The sequence below is a fragment of the Pipra filicauda genome, unplaced genomic scaffold, assembly GCF_003945595.2.
Source record: "Pipra filicauda isolate LSUMZ 115617 unplaced genomic scaffold, ASM394559v2 scaffold306_size1276767_pilon, whole genome shotgun sequence".
Taxonomy (NCBI): Eukaryota; Metazoa; Chordata; class Aves; order Passeriformes; family Pipridae; genus Pipra; species Pipra filicauda.
Window position 1 is genome coordinate 124,987 of NW_024104428.1, and position 27,614 is coordinate 152,600.

Here is a 27,614-nt window from a genome sequence, read left to right on the forward strand (position 1 = left end):
ATACTTTTTTAATAGCGCTCTGATAACTTGCTCCTGTTGCATTTTGTATATCTGTGTAAACAGATTCAATCTGAAGTGTGAAACTCTGCAGTCACTCAGAAGTATCTGCAAGGGTACAATACAGTTGCAGCATACACTTTGCTGTACCAAATATACGGACTTCTGAATGGTTTCTTTGCAAAAACAGAAAATCCAAGCGCTGATTGCCGCTCGATCTGGGCCCTATTAATTTCAAAAATCTCTTTTCCCCCCTCATTTCCTATTGCAACAACCAGCCTAAGGCAGAACATTATCCCGACAGCGACGTTTGCAGGAGCCAGAGGCCATCGGTCGGGCAATAACAAGTACCACCTTCTGAAGTTCGCTGTTCCTGGACACGAGCCTGATCCTGACCTGGAGGTTTTTACCGCAAGCATATGGCCAGGCTGCCTCCAGGCATTCCTCTGGCCTCCCTGTCTCCTGGCACCCGGCCTCCTCCTCGCATTTGGACGACTGGCTGCTCTCCACCCTCGCAGATCCTCTCGGAGAAGCTTGTGCCGCTCGCCGCAGAGGATTGTGAAACATGTTTCCTGTTTTAGGGAAAATGTTGTTTAGCACCGTTCTGTCTGAGGTAAAACGCTTTCAGATGCAAAAGCGACGACGCCTGATGCTAGTCTATAAAAAAAAAAAAAATCCAAAACCCCCAAAACCCAGAACAACACCCTCCTTAATAACACACTTAATAGCAGTAACCAAACAAGCCTGTAAAATCACAAATATAGAAACAAGCTCTTTCAATACCAATCGATCATTTTTAGGAGAAAATCCAATATCAGTCCTTAAAGCAGAACAGATCAAAACAGAAAATGATTTATCATCTACTATGTTAATGTGACACATTGAAGTGGGAGTACATTAAGTGATCATTTTTCACCCAAGTACATGAGGCACTTCTGAGAGGTTTATAAATGCACTAACACAGAGATCACTGTTTTCCACAAGATGCCAAAATGCTCTGATATTCAGTTAGCACACATTCCTTATTATCAGATCCTGCCACAATTCGTATCAGATGCCTTCGGGGCACGATACAGTGGCGTGATGCATCATGTCAAAAAGCAGGCCAGGACCATTATCAGGCAGATGTTTGACATGATGCACCGTGTCAGTCAGCCAGTGGCATGCTGCCATTGCTCAAAAGGATTTTGACATGATACAGTGTGCCAATGCTGTAGCACAAAACTAGCATGTTCCAAAAATAGGGACAAATTCACCTCTGGCATAAGTAGAAGTAACTGCAGTGACTTCATTAGATTTGCATCTGCTTATGTCAACAGTGACTTTGGCTCATAATCTGGAATTTATATAAAAGAGTGGTAAGTGGCTGCATTTTCAGATATTGGTTATATTGTTTTCTACTCCCAGTGTTCAAGCATCATGAGACAGCTGGGGTAAACCCACCACCTTTCTCAACTCTTTCCCCTCCACCCCACAAGAAGCAGCCTCAGATTTCCATTTTTAACAGTGTAACAATACCTCAGAGTACATACAGGGTCATTCTTTTCAGAAACATGGGAGGTCGTGAGTTTGGGGATTTCACAAGGAGTAGGAATTTACAAAAAAGGAAGAGAGGGTCTCTGCTTTCTGCCTCCATACTATTTCACAACAGTAGTTGCAAGCACTTGGGTGCACAAGTACTTAGGTGCAAGAACTTAGGTCCACTCAAAATAGTAAATTTTGAGTGGTGATTAGAGTAATGGTTAAAGAATGGCATGAAAGGGCAGCCAGGATGAAATGTGAGATCTGATAAGATTTGGAGACTTCTTAAAAGGCATTGTAATTTATTGTTGTCCCCTTTCATCACTTTGGAATGAAAAGCACAGCTTGCTAATGCAGATGCCTCACGCTGACAAAAGGAGAGGAGGGGAATCAGCTAAGATATGACTGGTGTAAGACCTTCACAGAAAGGAAACATCCCAGCTTTCTGCCACAGTGTGTTTCTTTAATGAGGAAAAGAACTGACTGGTTCTATTTTAAGCAAAGTTCATTCGTCTTTGCTATGTCTTGTAGCTTCTTAAATCCATCAGGGTTTAAGTCCAATCCTTGGACTCGCTGAACTTTGGTGATGCTAAGGGTAACCATAAGAAATAAAGGCCAGAAAACCCTCAAGGAGCACTAATTAAGCACTACCTCCAAACCTGACTGGATACAGCAGCTACATGGGTTGTAACATCAAGGGAACATGGCTTGTCTGGTACACTGTAGTACCTGGAGGAGAGAGGAAGAGCATAGCAACGTGGTAGAAGCAATCTGCACAGGCTCCTCAAGAATTCAGTTACTTGTCTGCTTGGAGACGAGATTTTGTGTTGGAGTTGGAGGTGCTCACCACTTCCACAGATCAGAAAATTCATGTCAAGGCCTCAGTAAATGCTGGGAAACAGTTCAGAAGCCTTTCCAACCTTTTGAACAATAACAACAAGAAGTAAGGGTCCTTCCCCTCCCTTCTCACCACTATAGAATTATTTCCAAATATTTCTTTGAGGAGACAGCTCTGTGCAGTTAGGCAGTTCCACAGAGATTAAAACAAACAAAACAACAACTCCCCTCCTTCATCCACCTCCCCCCCCTTGTTTCACCCTCTGCTGGCATTCTATAAGTATTTAAATCATTGGAAACCACACCCTAGCTAGCTGTGGCTAGTATTTACAGGCAAAGCCCCTTGGCTTTGCTGTTACGGGCTGCTCAAGAGCCAAAAATGTAACACTGTTAGTTTTTCCTAAACAAGCAGACCAAATCGGAAGATACACATGGCATCCCAAGGAAATACACACCAGGCATTTTCTATGCCTTAAATATATAAAGGAATAGTAACATTAAAAGCAATGTCTGTTCACAACTAGCTGGGAATTCCCTGATGAGATGGACAGTAATTTAAAAAAAAAAAAAAAGTCAACTTTGATGCAACAGCATTTTCTAGTGGAGAACACTCAATTTTGTCAAACCCTCTCTAAAGCAAGTTGAGTTTCTGTTGAGATCTGCCACCACACAAATTTCTAAAGGTTTTCAAATTACATTTTACTGGGTAGCCCAGCCAGGAAGCTCATCTTGACCTGAGGACTCAGGGGATGCTGGGCATATTCCTGTAAAACTGCAGTGCCATCACCACTGGGATCTACACTTCCAGAGGACAGGCTGCAAGTCCCAGGAAAGCAGGGGGGAACAGAAAGCTCAAAAACTCCTGAGTTGAGCTCTGTCTTTCCCCATTCCCCAGGGAAGAAGCACAAATTGGAGGCAGGCAGGCAGGCGCTTCCATTACTGAAGAAATGGAAACAGATTGCCTCAAACACTTGAAGAGGGAGAGAAGGATGGGAGTTATTTCCATTCTGGAGGACAAAGTTGCACTCTGTATATACTTATATTGCTCCAATTTGAAAGAACACAGAAACTGAAGGGTTGAGCGTTTGAGGGAAAAAAAAGAAGTGTTCCATTCACACAGTGCCATTTTAACCCATACAACACCTTGTGAGTATAGGAAAAAGGCTTAAAATTTCCCTTTTACATACAGCCATACGCACTCCCCACCAAGGTTTTGACCCCTCTGGAACAGGAGGCATCAGTTTGTGTGTGGCAAGTACATAAACCCGAGATTTTGAGATCTCTAGATTCAAAAGGCAATGAAATACAGCAAGCCATTGGCCAAATTTAGGATCATGAGATGCAATGCAACCTCTCCATAGGATGTGAGCGTCTGGACACCTCTCTGGTTATCTCCTCCATATTTTGTAATAAAACCAAAGCTGCAGTGCCAATTACAGCAAATATCTTTCTTCAAGCCACTAACAGCTTTCACATCTCATGCCTGAAATCTTCAGCAAATACATCAAGGACTGTTATTCATTTTGGTGCCTGAATGCATTATATTTATTCTTGTTATAATATGTTCTGTTACCACAGAAAATGTTTGGCTCCCAAAGAAAAAGAGGGAATTGTGTCAAAAGTCCAAATTCTTCCTTGAAATGCAAACATTTTTAATGTCTTTAATGGAAGATATGCACTGGAATCCCAGGGCACAATCTGGCACTAAAATCCTCCATCTATAATGGAATTTTTCACCATGTCTTTTTCATAATCTATTATTAAGCATGTTTCCATCTCAGCAGTTGAAATCTGGGGCCCCGTTACATCTGAGAGGGAAGTGTGAAGCAGCTGGGAAGTAACTGCAAAGGAGAAGCAGAAAACTGATTGAAATATGCTCATACAGCTGGATGGTGCTGTTCTCTTCTATCCTTCTCCTCATCAGAAAAAAAAGCACATTGGGGTGCTCCCTCAGCCTTCCAGCTGGTACAGTAGCAGCAGCTGGCCCAGTGCAGGGCAGCTCCACTGCTGTTCCAGTTACCCTGCGGGTTTCTTTGGTCCCTGACTGGCCACAGATTGAGCACAGATTCCCTCCCTGCTTCCCCTGTGAAGCTCTCAGCTGCAGAAAAAGTGGTGTGCATGGAGCAATCGAGGATGAAGCCCAGCAGTTCCTGGCAACCAAAAAGCCTGGGAGGATATGTTTTTATTTTTCTGCAGGCTGGGGACCAGAGACCAGTTCGTGATCACTGACTGACACTTTGCTCTGAAATGGGTCCCGCTGTCATCGGCATGGTTGCTCACACAATGTCACAGCAGCGCTCCAGTCTTTGACACACCACCTGTAAGTGTGGATTGGCATTCCTATGGGCATGCTTTTGATGAGTTAGCCAGAATAAAATACGAAGTGTCTGCAGATACAGAGCTGGGGGCAAGCTGACAATGCCTGGCCCAGAGTGAAGCCCATAGGAAACCATCAGTCCAGCATTTTTAGAACAAACCTGAACCACTAAAGTGACTGTAGCAGAGCACGTTTGCATCAGCTGACTGCAAAGGGTTTGACCCAGTCCAACAAACCCTAAGGTAGGGCTAAGGCTTGCTTCATGTGAGCACAGACATGTGTAGGGTTAATAGGACAGAGACACAAGTCCAAGCTAGGACTGAGTGAAACAGTGATCAGTTTTATCTTGGATTAATTCTCAGTTTCAAAAAAAACACCCCACAGTCTTACAATCTGACTTCCCTGTGATGCCTTGGTGTTCTACAACCGTCCCTGCTGGCACAGCTAACGTTCTTCCCCATCTTGCATTCAGATATTGCAACCTGCAGGAGAACAGGAATGATTTTGTGTTCCTGCTTCACCCTCAGACAAATAACACACTCAAACAGTTTTGTCACCGAACACTGCAAGTTCATCTTTCCCAGGTAGGCTACTTCATGAAACGAAATAATTGCAGTACTGTGTCCAGTTTTTACTTCCTCCTCCTTTCCCTCTGCCTGACATAAGTGGTTTCAATAATATTTCAGCTAGAAACACTTCCTATGTTTCATTGGGTGTGAATAGTGACTGTAGGAACATTTGATGAACACTCTTGTTCGCAAAAATGGGGCAATGTAAACCCTTTTTTTGGTTTACATGACAGAAAGCATTTACTACAAGGAACACTGCCATGTTTTTAGTACCACATGCCATTTCCCAGCTGTAAATATATATACATGTAAATGGAAGTGAAAAGTTGTTTTCCTGCAGTTTCATAAATGCCTTTAACAATTTAACAACTTTTTGGGGGGGTTGGTGTAGGTTTTTTTAATCCTTTGGCCAAGAGTGTATATTAGAGTATCAATATAGGTTTCTCTTATACTAGGTTATTATAATAATCAAGACTGCCAGTATTTCCCAGTTTCTTTTTCATAGTGCTATTGTGATCTCATTATCTTAGGCTTTTTATTAGCTTTTCTTTGCTCATCTAAGGAATTCTTGTGTATGGTGAAGGAAATGGCTAGAAAAATACTTCTAGAGGATTGCCAGTCTCCTGGTAAATAAAATGCAGCTATTGATAATGCTTAGCCAGCTCTTCTCAGTTGTCTGTGGCATCATTCCTTTCCCATCACAAAGCCAAAATACTCTGTATGAGTGAGAAAATAAGTACTTAATTCCTAGTGAAATAATATATTGCATAGTAAAATGTGTAAAATATTTGTATATGAATACACTAATTCCCACAATGACTATGTCAGCTGTCCCCATTACTTCTTTTAGAGTTGGAGATATAGAGGCTGTGGGCTTAATCAGCTCAAGATCATGCCCAGAACTTTGTCATTCAAGCACAGGCTTAAGTCATGCAGCTTGTTTAGTCTCTTGTAGGCAGCAAGATTCATTGACATGGTTATTTCCTCCTCTGTGGACGTCTCTATGCTATGGGATGTGACTGCCTCAACAAAAAAGGAGGTCTTCAAGTGAGCAAAACCAGCATCCTGAAACTGCCTGAAAAAAGAACAAATTTAAAAAGGAAGATATTGCTTTCCTGAAAGCCAGAGGAGTTGGGAAATACAGTAGAATCTTGCTTGCAAAAAAGCCAAAGCAAACTACTGAATAAAGATAATGCTCCCAAAGTCAGGCATAAGAGAGCTGAAGATTAAGCTCCACCTTTTTCTTCCGTAATGGAATTTTCTCACCTGTTAAACAGCCCTTGCCCCTACACACACACACATGCATTATCTCTAACACTCAGAAGAAATACTGTGCTTCTGCCTTAAAAGTGCAAAAAAACCAGGTTTTTTGGAGGAGGGGAGTCCAGCACAACAGTACTCAATGTTTTACTTCATTAATGTCTGCTTTTCTATAAAAAATTATATAGGTGTATATATATACACAAATAAGATACTTTCTTCTAAACCCATCTTTCATAGTTCAAAGTGAGACAGAGAATTGTCACCTCTCAAAAGGTACATTTGAAGCAAACAGGCACTGGCATAGCTGCTGTAGCTTAGTATCAATAAGATATATAATTCTCCAAGTGTATCAGTTCCCCTGAGCACCATCAGTTTTGGGGGTGAGTTTGTCTTTTTGTTTTAGAGATATCTTTACAGTTTCAGGGAGTCTCTTTGCAGACTCAAAGCCTCTAATTTTGTAAAGAAGTACTAATTGCCTTCCAAATAAGAGAAGACTGCACCACTGGAGAATCACAGAATGGCTTGGGTTGGAAGAGGCCTTAAAGATCATCTAGTCCCAACCCCCCCGCCATGGGCAGAGACACCTCCCATTAGACCAGGTTTCTCAAGGCCTTGTTAAACCTGGCCTTAAACACTGTGATGTTCTTTTACTGCAAGCAGCCTCTCACAGAGGTATTAAACACCAAATTAAGCTGCTTGCTGTTGCTCTCACATCCCAGCTCAAATGAGCAAACAGCAGAGAAGCTGCTCACCTGTTCTTGAAATTCTTGCAGGGAAGAGCCATGTGAGTAGGCTACACGGGCAGCAATGGAGAAGCATTTCCTCTCCTGGAACAGGGAGCACAGCAACAGCCCTCTCTGACAGCATTTTCCTTGGAAGGAAAATAGAAGCCTGTTTGTCTGCTCTGTCCTTACACCTAAGCCCTGGGGTCCAAGTCTGCTGCCATAACTCCAAGTTAGAGGTGGCAAAGTCCTTTCACTCTGACTAAAGGCAGCTATTTCTTCCACCAACAGCATCTGCATATTCCCAATCAGGGAATGCTTTAATAAGCTGCAGCATCTGAGAAAGGTGGGCTGCAGAGTCCTAATTAAATAGCAACTGACATATCACTTTTCAAACTAAACATCCAACCGGGATGCTCAATCTATCACACTTGGTTTGTAAACAACTGAACAGAGCACTCCATAGAGCAGCCCTATGAGCTTCTGCCATGAAGTGCTGCAGAGGCTCCCTTCGCCCTTGTAACAAATTCTCAGGAGGAGGAAATGAGGCTGATTTGTGGCTCTCTTCAAGAGGCTAACACAGTTAAGCAAGACTTCTTAATTGCCTGGTCTTTATTATTTAATGCATAAGAAAGTTTAAAAAAAACCCACTGAGGGTCAGATCCCAAAAAGGCATTTAGGTATCCAAGCAGGCAGCTAGGCAGACGTTAGCTGCAATTACAAACACTGATACTAAAAACCTCTGCTCAGCTGCTGCCCAGCTCTGAAGGCTCTTAAAACTAAGTAGGTACCTATTTCAATTTTAAAGTTCTCCAGGTGCCTAGCATTCAGCTTCTGCACGTGCCAAAAAACACTTCATTCCTGACAGTGCCAAGGAAGCTCCTGCTGGCCCAGTGCTGAACCTCTTGAGAAACAGAAGAAACCCAAGAGGTTTCAGTCACAGTGAATGTTCACCTGGTGGACAGTAACACCTGAAAGCCTACTTGTATCTCTTGAGTGGGTTATAGATAACATCAGCCTACTTATAAATTAGAAATTATAACATGGCAAGCAAACAGGCCTGTGCAACACCATGTCCCAGATCCAGCAGCTACATGACAGGAAGCAGTGTAGGAGAGAAGCAACCCTAACAACCTCAGAAACTGCAAGTTATGAAGGACAAATGAGCCAGGTACCTCACCCACAGCAAAGCATGAAACATGCTTTTAAGACATTGCATCTCCTTTCTTCAGGCTAAACTGTACGAAAATTAATCCTTTAAATGAGTCGGACTGAAGTCGGGCTAACGTATGAAGCTGTGGGGTCTGATAGCAGGGGGGCAGCTGCTGTAGCCTTGGCCTGCACAGACTCCTGCCAGGAACGTGGAGGGAGAGAGGGATGAAGGTGGGAGCACTTTGTCCCCTCTACTCATCCCATCGGTGGTTTTGTACGCAGACAATTTGAAAAATCTCGCTTTCCCAAAGAACGGCATTTTTTGTGTTGTGCAGTTCATACATCGCCGTTCTGAAAAAGTTTGTCGTTCTCTTTTCCCGCATATGATCTCACTGTCTTTGATATCTGCTCGAGAGGGATGTGGATGGCTCAGGAGATATCTGCTCGAGAGGGATGTGGATGGCTCAGGAGAGCATTTGGGAACTATGTTCCGCATGCAGCATCTAATAGGATTTATTGCCATATTTCATTGGTTTGCTGTGAATTCAGGTAGTGCACTAATGGAACAATGAGATAGACCCTTGACTTGGTAAATACAGAGCCAGAAGGAGAAAAAAAAAGCCTTATATAAGAGCCCATGAAAACAAGACGATTCAGAATTCAGGCAGCTGCTCTATTCTTGATTCCTTCCATTGTGCCTCGGGATGGACAGACGTCAGCTTGCTGGAGCTCTTACAGGCATTATTGTGTTTTGTAAATTTTGGGCACAGCAGAAACAATGGCAAAGATGAAATAGTAACTTTAACTTTTGTGGTCATCTTCTGACGCTTTAAATCAAGTCACGTGACATTGCACTCCCAGCAGATTTGATTACTTTTAAAATAATACTGTGTAAGAAAAAAAATGTCCCTCAGGCATATTGCAGTATTTATAAAGGTAATTTCTCCCTTCTCAGAATATTTAACCTTGGTAGAGATACTCCCTTTGTTCTAAATGGCATCTATATAGCAAAATAATATGAAAATCAGTCCTAAGGTCCAGGAGTAGCTTCGATCCATGACTCACTGGTCATGGTCAGTGCCTGGAGATGACTCCAGGACATTGGAAAGACCATCTAATGCTCCATCCTGAAAACTGGTTAGAAGCAAGGCCCATTTGGCATGAGGTTTCTGCCTCCCCAAAGTAAGAGTAGAGTTCCCATAGATCTAGAATGAAGGGACACAAATCTTTACAGAAGACAGAAATTTCTGCAAATAAAAAGGTGACCAGAGTCCTTGCAAATGTCAATGTTGTTTCCAATCAGATTTGAGAATTTACTTTCTCTAAAACATTCAGAGAGACACATACAGCTATTTCAGTAATTGAACAACTCTCTCCCTTTACACCTTCTCTTTAAAGAGAATATAAACATCACCATGCACAGGTGGAAGTTGCTCAGCTATTACTGTTGGTTTTCATGTTGCTGTGTACAAGGAATAGAATATGAATGCCAGTACTAACAGCAATAACTAATATTTTTGAGATGCAAAAAAACCCAAAGTTGTTGCATTTGTGCATGGCTTTCCCTCTCAAAAAAAGAAAAAAAGCTGAGTGCACATAGTGAATTTTAAGTTAGTCAAACCAGAAGGTTAATCTGCTGCGTGTAGCAAAGCACCAACACACACCAACACATCACTTACCAATTGTCTCACTATTTATTATACTTTGGAATTGTCCAAATGACACCTTGAGTAGGATTTTATTGACTTCCTCTGTTTAGAGCAGTCTTAAAAGGTTGTTAGAATTAAAACTTGTTGAGAACAGTAAGTGTTTTTCATACAGAATTGCCAAGTAACCCTGAAGCTTCTTGCTAGAGGTATCCCATATCGGAGGAACTTCCTTGCTCTAGCAAGCTCACAAAACACACCATAAGGAGAAAATGTCTTGTAAAATGGCAAACATCAATTTTTAAGGTAAGTTAATGGTTGTGAATGCTGCTCTACTCAGTCTGCAAAGCATTAGGGACAGCGCAGCTCACAGGGTAATTCATTAGCCTCATATAGGTGCTCGAAAGAGAAAAAGAGTATGCACAGCAGGACACTCAGTGCTCAGAGGCCATCAAAGCAAGACTTACAACCACTTTCCAGTTACTCTGTGGTTACTGCCCTTCTGTTCAACAACTGAAGTAAATGATGACTGTGTTGGCTGGGATTCAGAAATATGGATCTATCAGTTAATCACTTCAGTCAGGCAGTGAAGACACACTCCAGGGAGAACAGATAAGTGCAGCATATAGGCAGCAACAGTGCTACCTTTTCATGTTGACATGGTGGGAGGATATGAAATTCAGCAGGATTCCCATTTCTGGCAGTTCAACCCTTTGGTTGGTGCTGAAAAACACTTTACTTTTGAATAATTTTGATTAGATGGTCTCAAAACCATATGACATTTTCAAGAGGGTTTTGTAATTTGATTCTTGTTCTCTGACCCGTGTTTAATTCCACGAGTTATGGTAACCAACATGATGGACTTGGGACTCCCTATGAGGGACTTGCGATGCTCTGAGTTATTCATCATAAAAAAAATGGATATAAAGCTGTTTGTTAATCAGGTTAATTCAAGCTTTTACCTTTCTGTTTTAAACATAGGGTTTTTTTCAGGTACACTGTGCTATTACATATGCCAGTTGTACATCTCCTAGGCAGCAAGACCTAGTGCACATAGGACGATTCATTTAAGTCTCTCAGGCGCATTCCCATGTGATGTCTGCTAAAACAAATGGAGAGGGACTGTGGAACTCTGCCTTTAACTCATTTACACTGTTTAGGTCTCTCAGACAGCGAGAGACCAACATTTTTTTCCGAAATTTCCACTTTTTTTCTGGTGGTAAATTTATCAGCAGGGAACCAAGCACTGTCCAGATTTTGAACTTGAAGAAAATGTCAGCAGCAGCAGCCTCAGCAGGATGTAAGTAAGAAACTGGAGGGAGAAAAAAGTGAGAATTTATCTCAGTCAAGAGCAATAGGCTTACTGAGGAAATCAGTCTGCCCGATAAACTGTCCCGCAGGCTTCAACAATTTGCAAATAAACCCATCTCCATTAAGAAAATTAAATCCCAATGATACACACAGACAGTGCTGACACACCTTTTAAGAAGCTGTTGGCTTTGGCTGCTGTAATATCAATTTGTGTCCAGCAGATGGACGTCATTGACAAGAAGCTGAAAGGTTTGGGTCCGTGCAGGGCTCCGCGCACAAGGACAATCCCATACACGGCACCTTCCCTTCTGGTTAACACTTAACAGAGACTTGAGCAGTGATAGCTGGAAATAATTGTCTCCACTGATGATCTGATATGTCCATTTTCACTGCCTTAGCAAACGCAAGCACTGACTGGACTGTTTCTGGAAGGTTGCCCGTGAGGTAAGATCTGTTGGTTATTTTCTCCATTTTAATAAGCTCTATTTTTGGTCTACTGTAATCAAAACTCATAAATTGATGTCCTCCTAAAATCACAACTTCAAATCAACTTTAAAACAACTGAATTTAAGAACGAGTTCATCCGAGTTTTTTGTTACACATTGGGCTTCTAAGCTTTTGGGTTCATTCTGGTTTTACACTGCCTTTGGTTTTATTTGGGTTGGATCATTTGGAAAACACGGTGTTTTCACAGTAACTGTGAGAATAAAATTTTATTTGAGCTTTAAATAAAAGGTAAGGAGTATTAAAAAAATAACAATTGCATGACTCAAGGAATAGCTGTGTAAGCACAGTGAATACTGTGTGGTTTGCAACAAGAGTAAAACTTATAGAAGAAAATTTCCTTTTCTTTTTTTTCAGGCTCATATTTGGCATTATTCATTCAGGCACTTTGGTACCTATGTGAACACATAGCTCTGCTTGAAACTACACATTTCTAAGCTGTAAAAACCCCTTTTGAATAATGTGCAAGGTAAGTCAGGCTTCTTCCAAATCTGAATGCCACCTGACTTCAAAAGCAGAACTAAACTCACCAACAGATTTCTCCAAGAACTCTTGGAACACACTGAACCTCTGAAAAAAGCATTTTGCAATAGTGACATGGAAATGCAGGCCAGGCTGGAAGTAAGAATGAATTAGTATAATAACATATAGAAAACTGCAGGATCAGAGACGTGATAAATTCACTTTATGAGATCACCCAGCAGTTTCTTACACGACTGCTACTCTCGCTTTAAGGGTTAGGTTCTGGTTTAAATCAACAAAGTGCTTGGTTTAGCTGGAGATTTTGTCAATCAAAGATTTGGCTCCCAGCATGAGCTGCTGCTGTGCATGAATTAAGTGAATACCCTGTTAATTAACACTACAGAGCACCACTTACTCGAGGAGTTCCTGTTTGTAGCAAGGCAGTCTGTGCTCACCAGCTGGTCAGCCTGACTCTGGTCCAGCCAGCAGGCTGGAGGAAGAGGGTAAGGCCCATGGTGAGATCTGTTGGTTTTTTTGGGGTAGGAGAAGGAGTTAAGAACACAGTGGAGCGAGAGATCTGAGGGTATTACATGGGAGAGAACAGGAAAGATCCTAGTGGGAGAAGTAAAGGACAGAGAGCACAGACCAATATAAATGAATTTCATTATCCTGAGGATCATGTGACCATTCATTAGTGAACCAAACTGCATTTAGCATAGTTTTCAAAAAAAGCAACTGAGTGAAAGAAGCTTTATGAAAAAGCCATTTGTGATTCTTGCAGAGGAAATATAAAATCATACATGCAAATTAGTATTTCTAGACCACTGTCATGCAACCTGCTGCTTAAATCAATAATCTGCTGAAAGACAAACATACATTAAAAAATGAATTAACCTCCAGGCTGAAAAAATTTAATAAAAATAGATCTTAAATAGATGAAGGGCAATGCTTCCAAAACCCATGAAATTAAATTGCTTTTATATATCCTTGTTCTTCCTATAGCTTTACCTCAGAGTAGTATTTTCATTATAATTGCATCAGCAGTTTTTTATTGTTCTTCAAAGCAAATCTTTCGTAACTCAGGCTAGCCAGGAATAATTTTGCTCCTCAAATGAAAAATCAAAACCTGGACTATTTTAAGTGGGTAATATGACCACTGTTCCTCAGGGGAAATAAAACACTGCTCCTGAATGTGGTCCAGAGTCATACTGAATGATGCCTTCCCATGCTTGGTGAGAGGAAGTTGCTCATCATGGGAGGAGAAATTCAGATGGTGATCTTAACTCTTAGAGCTCAGCAGAGCTGTGGAGCAATTGATACCGACTCCTCAGGCACCACACCAGCAGCCTCTGAAGTCACACCTGCATTTTACTGGGGGCACGGGAACTACGGACAGCATAGAAAGGGAAACTAATAAAGTACCCCTCTCTGAGCAACTACTGGAAACACCTGAAAATTGTCTGATTTCAGCCTGCAGCTTGAATTGCAGGAGGAAGTAGAATTCCAGAATGAGTCTGTGCCTTCTTGGACATAGGTCGACAAAGCCACTTCAGTTGAAATAGGTCTAAATTCCTGATAGAACCCATCGAACGTGATCATAAAAAAGTCCCTTAAATAAGTGAAACTGTAAGTTTTATCCTACATTGCAAGAATTTTTTTTTTATTTTTTTTTAATGGGGCTGTCTTTATTACCACACCAGGCTTCAGTCAGTTCTTAGTGAGTTTAAAGAAAGCCTGCAGAGGATGAGAGCGGGTGCTGAAGGATATATCTTATCTGATTAAAAGTGAGTAATACAAACGAGCCAAATTGCTGGGGAGTAGTTGCCAGAGGACAGTTGGTGATATGATATCAGTCAGGAGTGCAGCAGAGAAACCCACAGTAATGACTTAGTGATGGAAAGCCTGGGGAAAATACCAAGTCTCTTCTAGGCATCTATAACACGGATTTATAAGTACAAAATGAAATACAAACTACCCAAGTTGGGAGAATTTTATTCAATCACACCTTCTGTCTATTTATCTACTTTTCCTTTAAGCATATTAATCTCTAGTTTTCAGTGTGCATTCTGTAACTTGAAGCAAGGTTTCCTTTGAATGATGATTTCATTAGGAATTTTCTTGCCAGACAGTGATGCCCCCAGAGTTATGTACTACATTAATTCTGTCACATTTTTACCTTACTTCTATTTTTATTTCACACGGAATATAAAAAAAAAAAAAATCTACATGCTGGTAAGTAGAGGATGCTATTTTCACGTATTTCTCATAATGTAGATGAAAATTGAACTTCAATAATGCACAAAATAAACTACACAAAATAGGACTGCTTACCATGCTAATTGAATGAGGCTGTAGCTTATCAGAAAATTGTTACGAAAGACAAGAATTACAATATTTAAAGTCAAAGCCACTACCCTTAGGAGCTCTTGGAAAAGTCAACTATTTGAAAATACCCTTTGACTCAAGCTCTACATGCTCTTTACCACAATCCAGTAATTCCTTCAGTCATATTAAGAACCTCTCTCCATAAGAGAAAAACTATGAGGGAAAGCTCATGATAAATCATGTAGTCACCAGAAAACCATGTAAGAGTAACCAACTCAGTTTATCTGCCCTGGTGTAGGGTCCTCCCATATGAAAGGCAGATGGAAGAGTCCTTACTCAGTGTAAGGACTGTGCTCTTAAAACAGGGATGAGCATTTACAGTGCCCCAGCATGGAGAGGCACTCACTGTCCAAAACCAAAAGTGAATTAGACCCTAGAAGCATCTCTATGCCAGCAAAGAAATTCTCCCATTTAATTCAGAGCAAAGATACCTTGGTAGGTTTCAAGTAGGGACCCTTTGGACCTTGCCAACAGAGGCTGTTGAATAAAATGTAATACATTAACCTATTCCTTCCTGCACTACAACCTTTCCCCCACCAAGAGTCCTGGGGAAAAGGCATAATATGGGAGGGAACAGAATGGACAATTCAGCATGTTACTCAATCCTTTTGGGTACTACTGTCATAAGTCTCCTCCAGAGAAGAGGGTTCCGACCACCTGGCTAAAGCACCAGCCATCAGTTTACCACAGCGCTGAGCTAAACCCATCTGTTCAAAAGAAACATTTCATACTCCTTCATCAAGGACACTGAAAAGAACTCTATGCAGAAAAATGATTTGGTCTTATTATAGAAAAATGAGCTTGCTTTTAAATTTTAGTACCTGTGGTGTATCAGCTCCAATTTGAAGTGGAAAACAGAGATGATGGAATAACTCTAAAAGTTTATTGAAAACAGATAAGGAGTTTGTGGTTTTCCTCGGAGCAGCCAGGATAGCTTAGGTAGCCCTCACCCAGGCTCAAATTTTGGGCTGTGCTAAATACTGATTTATACCTTTTCATCTCTGCAAGTACCAAGTGTTGATTTTGTTCTAAGCACACAATGCATTAAAACCATAGACACATGGAACTTCAAGTAACTGTTCCCAGCCTCTGCACCATCCCCAGATAACTGTCAGATTCGTTTCAAATTCAGTTCCCACATTCAGTCCAATGGGTAGGATTGTGTTGATGGCACAGCAGAAGATTTTTGACGCTGCAATACACGGAAACCCTTCATATATTATTTCATATATTTAAAATATTTCATATATTAAAAATGTGAAGTTTCCATGGGCTACAGAGGCTCTTTCTGCCTTTTTGCCACGAAATCTGCAGGGTGAGTTTCACCCTGGTGTGTTGCTTCTTTTGATGTGTGGGCTTGGGGTAGGACACAGTGATCTGGGAAGAACCAGGTACAAAAGCCTCACACCAACACACTTAACAAAGTGAGCAGAAAGCCTCCAAAGGATTTATTGCACCTACATCACCTGCTTCCACACTGCAGAGACAGGCCCCAGCTAGTTGTTTTTCTCATGTGCTGTTACATCAAGGTTTGTGGCTAGCTGGGGGGGGGCAGTTGTTAGATCCTTTTGCTCTTACTTCTCTGTATCCAGACCGTTTTAAGAGAAAGCAGCGATTGTACAACCGATCAAATAGGGAAGGTGAAAAAGTCACCTAAGAGATTGTCATTTAATGAAGTGTTTCCTTAGACTTGTGGAAACAGAACTTGTGTTGCTGTTATATATTTCATGTTCTCTGGAAAAATAAGGTAAGATGATATGACTACTAGTTGCTGATTTATAATAGATTCAAATCAGCATCTGATGTGTTCTCTCATTTTTTAGAATATTACACTATCACTGAGTACAATATGAAAAACAAAGAGTCTATGGAACAGTCACACACCTCATTAATGAGAATATTGTGTCAAGCCTTACTGACCAAGCCTTGATAGCAAAAAAAAAAAAAACCCTATTAAAATCCTCTTACAGTACTCCAGTGGAGACTAGTCGGCAATCACAGACAGTTCTCATCAGGAGCTTTTACTGGTGGATGGATTGTTTGGAGGTTGGGATTAGTGTTTATTTAGTGAGGCAAGGTAAATATTAGTGACAAGGTAAATATTGAGATTTGAGACTGAAAGGTGGATCACCCTGACTAAATTTTTTTACTCTTTTACTACAGTCACATGAAAACACTGGGATAAAGTCATTAGCACAGATGGGTACAGATCAGCATACTGATGATAAATGACATATAGAGTCAAAGAGAGGGAAGGAAAAGCCAGTGAGACTTACAAAGCAAAGGGAGATCAGACAGTGCTCATATAAGTCCTGACTGTGCCAAAACCTTCCAGGCAGTTTAAAGGTGGTCTAAGGAAGCATCAAAGTTAAAGGGTCTTATGCATGGTGATAAGAGAACTTATGATTGTGCAGCAGAGGCACGTTGAGCCTTGTAATGAGTATCAGGTGAAGATCTTTTTCCTACAGCATTCAGAACCAGAAGTACTCCACTTTTAAGTGGGCCCAGCACTGTGAGATTTGAGTAGACAGCAGCTTGCATTTGAAGGGATGGCAGAGCTGCAGCCTTCTTTATGTCTTGTGTGTAAAGGCTGCATTTGTTACCTAAACTGAGAGCAGAGACTGAGTTAATGACTGTTCACTGTGATTTATATTCTTAACCAAACCAAAGTACTAGTCTTATTCAAATAACAATACACAAGTCACTGTTGGTCCTTTTAAGTCATTCCTTCTGTTTAAAAAGACTGGAGGTTTTAAATTCAGTCAAGACAGCAAAACAAGTAGCAGTGCTGTTATACCCCCACGACAGGGTAAAAAAGAATACCCTGACAAAACAAAAAGTGCCACGTGGAAGAATCCTGACTGTCCACTAATAACACTAAATTATAAGAATTTCGTAGGAAAATGGTAGAAATGTTGAATATTTAAAACCAGGAGAGCTGATGTGGGGTTCTTTAAACAGTTTTAGTAGAAAACCTCACAGTCTTGACTCCCTTCAGATGAGGGGAGAAATGGTTGCTTATAGGATGTAGCTGGTCACATCTCATGGTGATTAGAGGTAGTTGAACACTAGTGGGACACGAAGCTACAGGTATGACTAAAAAATGTCAAACTTCTGTAAGTTTCAAAATAAACCCACTTTCATTCGAAGTCCTCAACCTTAGCCCAGATGGATAAAAAAGCCTCAAATTTTTTGTTCAATGTAGCATTTCTTTAAGAACAAACAAAAAAAAGCACTAAATTGATGCAGGTCTGCAAATTGCTGCATTAAGTCTGCTATACACAACCCACACACAATAACATAAGGGTAATGTAAAAACATGCATTAGGGATGAAGATCCCTCTCTCCCCCTATGAAAGGATGAGCTGAGAGTGGATGGTGGGTGAGTGCTGCTAGCAAAGCAAACACTTCAGTATCTGTGGGTGAACATTTCATGCGTGCTCTTTATTATAAAGCCCACTGAAAACTTAAAGCTGCTTTCCTGAAGGAGCTGTTGTATAACTCTGACATCTGGGGTTTTCAGTCGCTGCCCTGTTTGAACTGGTTATGGAACACATTAAACCCAGAAGGCTCCACTTCAGCTGTTTACAAACCTTCCCCACACTCCTCCGCCATCCCAGCTTTTTCAACAGGCTCCAGTTCAGTCCTGGGGCTGGAGGCTTAGGCCTGGCTTTGTAAGATAAGCAATACCATGGACTGGAGCAGGAAGGAGGCCTTGTTGAAAACACACCACGTTCTCAAGAGCCTGGCAGCATCAGGACTGTTGTTTTCAGAAGTTTAATCCACTACTGTCCCTTTGGATCAACCCAAACAAGCTTCCATGACTACTAAAAGGTCCTTTGATTCCACATATAGGTATAACTATGTATGTGTACAACTGAGCATGCTTGGAACCATTCCCCACACATTCCTCGGTTTGTGTTTCATTATTATAGTCAGGGATCAGGCAGGCATGTCATGTTAATAGCATTATTAAAAAATCCAAATAAATAAATCCAAAAAAATCAATTCCTCTTTTCTGTTCACAGCTCATAGTCACACTTTGAACCTGTTGTCCAAAATAATTATGCGTTTTTCTGTGCAATTCTCCACATACACATAAGGTGCTCACAACAACTCAATGCAAATAACAGAACTTCAGCATTCTTATGGAGGGAACAGGCTGTCACAAAGTGTTTTGAAAGCTCAGACCACAGGGATTCAAAAAGCAACTAGATAATTTTGTAAAAGAAAAATACTGCAAATTTCTGTTAAACTCAAACTCTTTGGGATCAGGGTGTCGTAGAATCATAGAATCGTTTCACTTGAAAGGGACCTAAAAGATCACTTAATTCCAACCCCCTCTGCCATGGGCAGAGACACCTTTCACTAGGCTAGGTTCCTGAGAGAATTTTGTCCTTGAATTCCAAATCACTGAAAGCATGGTAAAAGTGCTGGGAAAATAATACTGTAAGTATTCCCTCTGCTTATGACCTACCTTAAGCATCAAGGTGAGTGTTGGAAAGGGGAGACTGTGTGAAACCCATGACTACCCATACCTTTTATATGACCCACTACTGCCTTTCTCGTGTTTCAGTGTCTCATAACATGGAAGTATCACTCTGCTTTGCTGATTTCATGGTTTGTGCAGCTATCTGCTACAGTAAAAAAAATCAAAGTATTGACAGATTATTTTTATGGTAGAAATTCCCTTTCATGAAACACTTGGAAAGCTTGCTTATCTTTGTGTAACCGTGGTATTTAAGCTGAATTTTTTTACGTTCCAGACTTGCCATGGGAGTTTGTGATAACAAAGAATATCGATAGGTTCAAAAAGCAGCTGCACACATTTCATGGACAACAGGTCCATAAATGGATAATAAGAGGAACGGACAGGAATGTTCCCTTGATATGCCTAATCCAAAAATTTTGATTCTGGGACAGAAGGAAGGAATGAACACCAGGATGTGAACAGGCTTATGTGTTCTCCCCAGGCAGCCACTCTGATTGCCGCAGACACAAGGACAGATAGCCCGAGCCAGCAGGCAGGTTATGGAATTCTTATCACCCCAACAATTACAAGAAGGGGACAGGACTACCTAAGATACTACTGCTTTCTCTTATATGCCTTGAATGCTGATTAAACTGAACGTGATCCAAGAGACAGAGCACAGAAGCAAGCAAATAATCTCAGCCGTGCTCGTCGTGCCGCGGGTACTGCTGGTCTGGTTCCATCAAGGTTCTGTTACTGCTTCTGATGGCAGGGAAGAGACAACAATTCTCCAACACTTCAAAACCCTCATGGATGTGTTATTGGTTCTTTCTGATGAGGTCAGAGCCACGAGCACTGGAGCTTCAAGGAGGAGGGTAGTTCAGTAGGCCAACATAGGCAGAAGGAAGCTCATCAAACTGACAGTGCTTCCAACTGAGGATAATTATGGAAGTGTTATTAGGATATTCAGTGCAGAAACAGCAGCTGGAATGCAGCACAGCACAAATACAGTACCACAGCTCCATGATACAGGCCAGCAATGATTTATGACTGTAGACAAAAGGAAAAAGAGATCTAAAGTTGTCTATGCAGGGAAATATTTCCAGATGCATGTTTTTGACTCCAAGGTTCTGAGAATGATCTGTATTGTTTTGGTTGGGTATAAGACTCCATGAAGTGTAAAGTGGGCACCCAAAATGGATATTACAAATAGTCTTAGTCAAGACAAAAGAGGAGAAATACATAAAAACTTATTATATCAGACATCACTAATCTTTGCACAATAAAAAACTGTGTTTAAGGAAGCAAACTTTCATATTTCTAAAAAATAATACCTGTGAACAGCAGGCAACATATAATCATCTCATTAACTAAGACTTACACTAGTGATACTACAGACAGGAAATTATGCAAATAATACACAGAAATGTATGAGCATATGTATAATATTGTGGTTAGCACAGCAATGGTAGACACTTGGGCCTGAGTCTTCATCTACCCTGAACAGAAAGGGTTGACTTCAGCTTAAGTAACTCTTCTCAAATTGACTTTAAGTAGGTCAGGTGGCAACAGTTGTGTAGCCACAGTGACCTGGATCTCAGCTGGAGAGGTACCAAACCTCTCTGGCAGCTGCACTATATTCTCTGCAGTTGCAGAGGGACACAAGCAGCTCGTCAAAAGCTAATTTGGGGAAAGCTACGTGAGCAGCAGTAACATCATGACAGCAGCAGAGCCCTGCCATGAGTGAAGTTTGGCACTGTGCTGCTCATTACTCTCCTGATGCTGAGTAAGAGGATACTTGAAACCAAACAAAACTGCCAGACAAAAAACTTTGGGCCTGCAAACGCCAGACCCGCAATGCATTTACGGACAAGGAGGATGAATGAAAATTTACCTGCAGATTTATAACTTACAACAAAGCCCAGAAGTTTCTGCTTAGACCACCAGCTCATCTCTGCAACTCTGTTGGACTTGACTCTGATTTCACTTCTGTCCATTTGGAGCAATAGAGTTATGCTGGCACAAAGTCAGAGCAAAGTCAGAATCAGGTGCTTCTTACTGCAGTGTCTACATGCTGATAGGATGTTATGAAACCACAATGCCACTCCAAAGTGGCACACAGCACAATGCTTGCTATATGAAATATGTTCTACAATAAGCTAACAATTGATAAAAACCTCTACAATGTTGCTGATTTTATCTGTAGAAAAGCCACTAAGAAGAATAACAATCCTGACGGGTTGATTCTTGAGTGATGTGAAGTATGTACAGGATGCTGGGCTTTTATTACCTAAGCACTAATGGCAATTTCAGAAAAGGAATTCAGGCAAAGTGGCACATAATAGGAGATCAGTTAGAAGAGTAATAAGTCATATTATAAGTCAGACAAGTGACTAACATTGATGGGAATAGAACCAGCCAGCTGGCTGCAGTCTTAAAGAAAATAGTTAGTACATTTACTGCATGAAAACAAAGAAGATATCAAGAGATTTGGGGGAACAAGCAGCATTTAAATCCTCAAGAGCAAAGTCTGTCACATGTTGTCACTCTCAGTTTCAGAGAACCCAAGAGATATGAAGAAGCTTCTGAAAAGTCAACCAGAACACCAATTGCAGTATCAAGATTGACCCAGGAATTTTGCCTCACTGGGGTGTGTGGGCACCTTACTTACCCCATGGCAGTGACATGAGTTTCCTGTTGGTGAGGAAAAGAGCTCAACAGTCTACCTTGTTTGACTTATGCCCTATAGCATAATACATACAGCTAATCATAACCTAATCATAAGAAAACACTCTTTTAAAGAAAAGAAGGGTTCCCCACAATGGCATGTCGAAGTCAGGCAGCAGAATTCTTCATCAAAATGCAGCTCTGCTGCTCCATTATAACAGAAACAACTGCTGGGTTCAGTCAATCTTTGCTATATAAGCACGCTTCTATTTTTGGCTTTGGGAAGAGCAACCAAATTTTTCTTAGTCATTTCACAGCTGATTTTTCCAATCCATAGCTGTCCTTTGGGAACACAACAACACAGCTGCCTTTTTATATGGGAAGAGGTATAAAGTAACCAATACCTCTCACATACAGCCCTCTATGGACTGGCTTTTGCAAACATAAGGCCACTTAGGAGCTTAAGTACCTTCTTTCATGAAGTATGTCCATGTCTACCGCTCAGACATAGCAAGTCCTGATCTACTGTAGGTTTACTCAGTGCATGTAATACTTCCCTGGGTCTACTGGAGTACGCCTGGCTTGTGAAGCAAGGATTTGGTTCATATGCACGGAAGTTCTGCCACTTGCTTGCTCCCTGCCTGCCTGAACAGCACCTGAAAAGCAGCTGGGAAGGGGCTATTTCACCAGCCTGAGGCCTCCTAGAGCACAGGTCCTGTATATATTTGTGTGTTTAATGCTCTCTAGTGATAAGATGCTTGATGCTGCCCTGCCATGCATTCATTATCTGTTTGGCCATCAGCACATTTCCAAACAGTTAACATCCAACTAACTGCAATTCAGGCCTTGGGATCACCCTCCCTGTAGAATGCAGAACATAATGACAAAACTTTCACGCTCTGTCCACTCTCCTCTGCTCTCTGCTTTACTTGCTAAGCATCAGTCTTACCACCATACTGAAATTATCCAAGCATAAAATTAAAATGACACACTTTAAACCATGTGTAGCAGTTTCCTATTCACTTTCTCAAATCCAAACATTATAATAATTGTCATTTATACAGTTAAAACAAATTCCAACCAAAGCAACACATTTCGGTCAACTCAAACCCAGAATGTGCACTAATGAGTTTATAATTCACAGAGATTACCTAGCAGGATTTTTTTTCCCCTCCTCCTTTCTTCTGCCCTTGCTCAGATTGGGAAGCAGGGAATTCCATTGCTGCAGGCAGCCTGGTCTCCAGCCTTCAAAGGGAGATCTGCAAGACAAGGGCTCTGTAAAGAAAAGATGCAGAATAAAGAAGACACAGGCATATAACAAATGCAGATTTACAGGAACATGTTAGAAGCTGAATTTCTGTCCCTGAGTTTATTTAAGGCCAAATAGTGAAAGCTTTTGAGCAAAGAGAAACCTTCACTGAAGCTATAAATGCCATTTCCCACGTGGATTTCACACAAATCATGAGAGAAGTTTTGAGCCACTCAAATCATTGTCATATAATTTAAATCATTCATTTATTACACCACTTATTTAGCAAGTCAGTCTTCACACTTTGCAAATAAAGAGCTTCTATTTAGCTCAAGTGGAAATGGATGGGTAGGAATTACTTGACAAATTTAGGAGAGCCAAAACCTGTACGGTGCCCGCTAAAAAGCAGTTTTCAGGGTATGACTGGGTGATATGAGCTCTCAGCTGGGGGCACAAGGAAGAGGCAGCTCCCAGAGCTCCATGTGAGTGTGGAGCCTGCAGGATGCCAGGTGGCATCGCAGGAGGCAGGATGATTTTGGCAAGTGTCATCTGGTGTGTAGTACCCGTAGCAATGGTTGTACAGGTGCTAATGAGAAAGTCTGTAAATGCTTAAAGGAAACAACATTTATGAATTTTAACCAGCTAATAAATCACGCCAGAGACCCTGACTAGGTACCTGGACAACTCATAAAAACTTCTGAAATGGAAGTATGGCATATATTACACATAGGTTTCATTAAAGTACCTGATACATAGATTCATACCTTTATATGTAAAAATGCATTTTTCAGTTAATGATAGAGGCTAACACTCTGGGAAGGTTTATGGGTACAATTATTATTGCTAGATTGATAATTTTCAATAATATCTAGCTTGTCCACAGCAGACAGGCCCTCTGGCAGAAAAAATGAAAGGCAAAATGCTGTTAGAAGATACAATTTCACTAGACAAGGTTATATAGCTCTAGTTTGCCTGGAAAAACCTGTAAAATGTGCATCTGGACTGTGCCACTGATACCTCTGCTCTATCATAACTGTTGAGATGGGAAGAGATGTTGCACTCTTAAAAAGTACAGGTGGGACGACAGAGAAAGTTCTGGTTCACCTTTTTTTTAAGGTCACAGTACATTAATTACGAGATGAGTAATTCAGTAATTATGTAGAAAGAAATGAAAATGGATGATCCTTTCAAGGACAGGCCATGCAAGGAATGACTGAGAGCAATTTTCATCTGTAAGCTCTTTACATGTTTACATGAAATAAATTGTTCCCTTTCCAAGGATGGGATGTTGCCATTCCAGAAATCCTCACAGCTGGCAATTTCAGTAGAGTTTAAAAATTAACTGTGTCCAGACCCCACCTTTATCTGCATAGAGATGCTTTTTTAGGGTCAGGTCTCATACACATCAGAAAGGTAGCACATGGAAATGTCTTGCAGTTGTGTATGCTATGCTTCTGTAGATATAGAAAAAGTCATGATTCAAAGCTGGTGTTCATTAAAACTTCTACAATTAGAAAATACAAATGTTTTCTTTATGTGTGTAATGTAATCTCTACACAGTGTAAATGCAGTAACAGTGAAGTGAAAGTTTCCAGCATATAATTTTCGTGTGTGAATTTTAAGTGCCTGGATACTATTCTGAATATTTGACTATTGTTTTCAAAAATCATCTGTGAAGATAGCTTAGCAAAGTGTCTGCAAGTAAAGCTGTTTCACTACAGTGCAGTATACCTCACTTTTTTCTAGCTGAAAAGATGAAAACAGTATAGGTTTACTGTGAAAGCACTGTATAAATGCTGAGAAGCTGCCTGTATAATTCGTATTTTTGTAACTCAGCGTGTTGACAGAGAATTCTTGATCTCAGAGGATATTCTTATTTGTGAGCTGGGGGGGGGGGGGTTATTGATCCTGCAGAACACATGAGAGCAGGTTTGGCCCCATAATAACCACTGCTCCACTGACTTCCCAAAGAGAAGTGGCCTGCATCCAAGCTGTTTGGAATGGCTGCACCCATGCAGGTGGTTGTAAGGACTCAGCCATGGGAGCAGAGGGAGTCAGCAGGAGAACAGGACACTCAGCCTAATACAGCTGCAGCTGGAGCTGGTAACATAAACATCTGGACTGTGTTGTACCATTGCTGCCTTGATGTGATCTGAACTCACAAAAAAGAAGGACCACTGCTGCCTGTGGCCACTGAGGTGGAGCAAGGAGATGTCCAAATTATCTTTAAGCGTGGCAGCTCAGGCACTCTGCTGTGACATTACCATGCAGAGGATCCAGAGTCTCAGCAGGATGATTTAATCTGCAAGGGCTCTGTGCTCCTGTCACTGTCAAACAGGCACGCCCCAACTATTTCTCCAGAACTTAGCCTCTTTTGTATTAATGGGTTTCACTGCCTGAGGTATTTTAATTGTGTTCTGTTGCCAAAGGCCTTATAATACCTCGATGATGTTTTATGTAGGAACAGAAGTTTCTGGTTGCTTGAAGCCTGAGATGACACCCTGAGTAATTGCACAGCTTAGGAAGATGATATTTGAGCATATGCCTGCCAATATCACATTTGCATTTGATAACCTCATAATTTCTATGAATAACCTAAGAACACAACAGAAATGCCCCAGTGGCTCTGATGCATTTATTTTTAAAGGCAATTAGCATATAGGCTTCCTGACACTCCCAGCTATCCAGCCAACACTTAATACAAATTAATTAGATGCTGATAAGGAATAAAAATAACTTGATGTGTGGCTGGTCTCCCCTGAATTGTCCTTCAGCAGTACCATTCTGCTAAGTGAGATTCCCATATCCACTGAAGCATGATCAGTTTGTGGCAGGGTAGTATTTGGTGAGGTGACAGTTTCAAATCATATCTTCTGCATTATTTTAATGCAGACAGCACACCAGCCTAGCTCACAGGATTGTCCCACAAACAGTTGTGCCAGCACAGCTTGGATGACAGGGACAAGGTCTGTGCCTAACATCTAATGCCACCTAACTTTCTGCACTGAAAAATTATGGCTATATTAGCACAGTTCTTAAGGAAGAAATACATTCAAAAGAAAGATTTAGAGGAGAATATGTTTCCCTGTGGGATTTTTTCCGGTTTTGGGAGAATGCTTGTTTTTCAGCATTGCCATCTTAAAAGTCTGAAATGGAAGATAAACCACGAATAAAATTATGCAGAAAATATTACTTACAGATCTTACAGATGAATGAAGATTCTTTAGTTCTCCCTTTCAGCCTTACTAGCACTGTTGAGTAAAACGTACTTTCCCCTCACATATGACATGGGCACAGTTATGCAGCTGAGCAGCATTCCTATTTAGATCAAGACTTCATCCAGTCCTGATAAAACTACTGTTAATTCATGCAATACAGATATTGATCTCATTGAAACCCATCTCATATGCTCATTATATTTATATTATATGTACAAAGTCAGCCACAAAAGCCAAAGGAATGCTGTATGGCAAGCTGAAATTTTATTATTTACAGAGGTTCTGCCACTATGTAATCTCAGTTTTCACCTCTCAAAAGGTTTTTGAAGGTATTTACGTGGGGGCACATACACATAAAAGGTGCTCAGATAGAAGAAACCTGGAAGTCTGGCTCAAGTCAGAAGTTTATCAGTTTAAACCCCCTCAAGATTTGATTCAGGCTTTGTGTTGTTCCACGTTTCCCACTGAAGTCAGTGTTCAGAGTCTGTCAGAGTTTGCAATGTTACCATGTGCCGCTTTAAAGATAGTCTGGTTGCCAGAAACAGTGAAGTATGTCTGCATGAAAGAAATAAACAGCAGGAGCAGAGGAACCCTTAACCCACGAAAGTTCGTAATTTTCACGAAAATGTACTTTGTAATTAAAAGCAAATGGAAATATATGATGAAAACTACGTGTTAACAGGACTGGCTCTTTTGAAATCAAATATTTTCCTGTTTTTTGAGGTTTTCCCCCCCCCCTGCTATTTACCAGCAACTTTAAATCAAAATTACTTAATTTAAAAATTATGTAGATGACTACGTGAATTAATCAATGTGAAAATAGGTGACATAGCTGAGGTAAAAATGCATTATTTGCTTAGTGAAGAGCATGTGACCAAAAAATGGAACAAACAGCGTTATAAAAACTGACATGATACTGTCAATTGACATCTGTAGAGTCTATTATTCTGCATTCAGCTAAATGCTACTTCATTTTTCTATTTCTTCCAACATTCAAACACCATATTACACTATTGTGCATTTCTCTTTTTCTGGCACAAAAAAATAACAACCACCATTAAAATACACACACAAATGAATCAAAGTTCCCATGCAGATTTACTTCATTGATACATTTTAAAGAATTCTCCTTAGCCTTGCACTTTAAATAAATCAGCCTTGCACTTTAAATAAATCTGCTGTTTCACTCTGCTTAGAGGTTGGGATGACTTTCCACATTACAAAACTTCTTACCTCTTTTTGAACTATTTCACCAGCATTAATCCTTCCTCTGTGGTTTTTAAATATTTCAGGATCTCATTAGCAGATTAAAAATGCGGCTGA

The 27,614-nt window shown here is 40.8% G+C and overlaps 1 long non-coding RNA gene across 1 annotated transcript; it reads right to left on the reverse strand.

The window, feature by feature from the left end:
• Positions 1 to 27,614, reverse strand: LOC120323641. The gene is made up of 3 exons (XR_005564300.1): positions 27,525 to 27,614; positions 22,976 to 23,099; positions 1 to 569 (listed from the first exon to the last, which is right to left on the reverse strand). It is a non-coding gene; the product is annotated as an uncharacterized LOC120323641 (long non-coding RNA).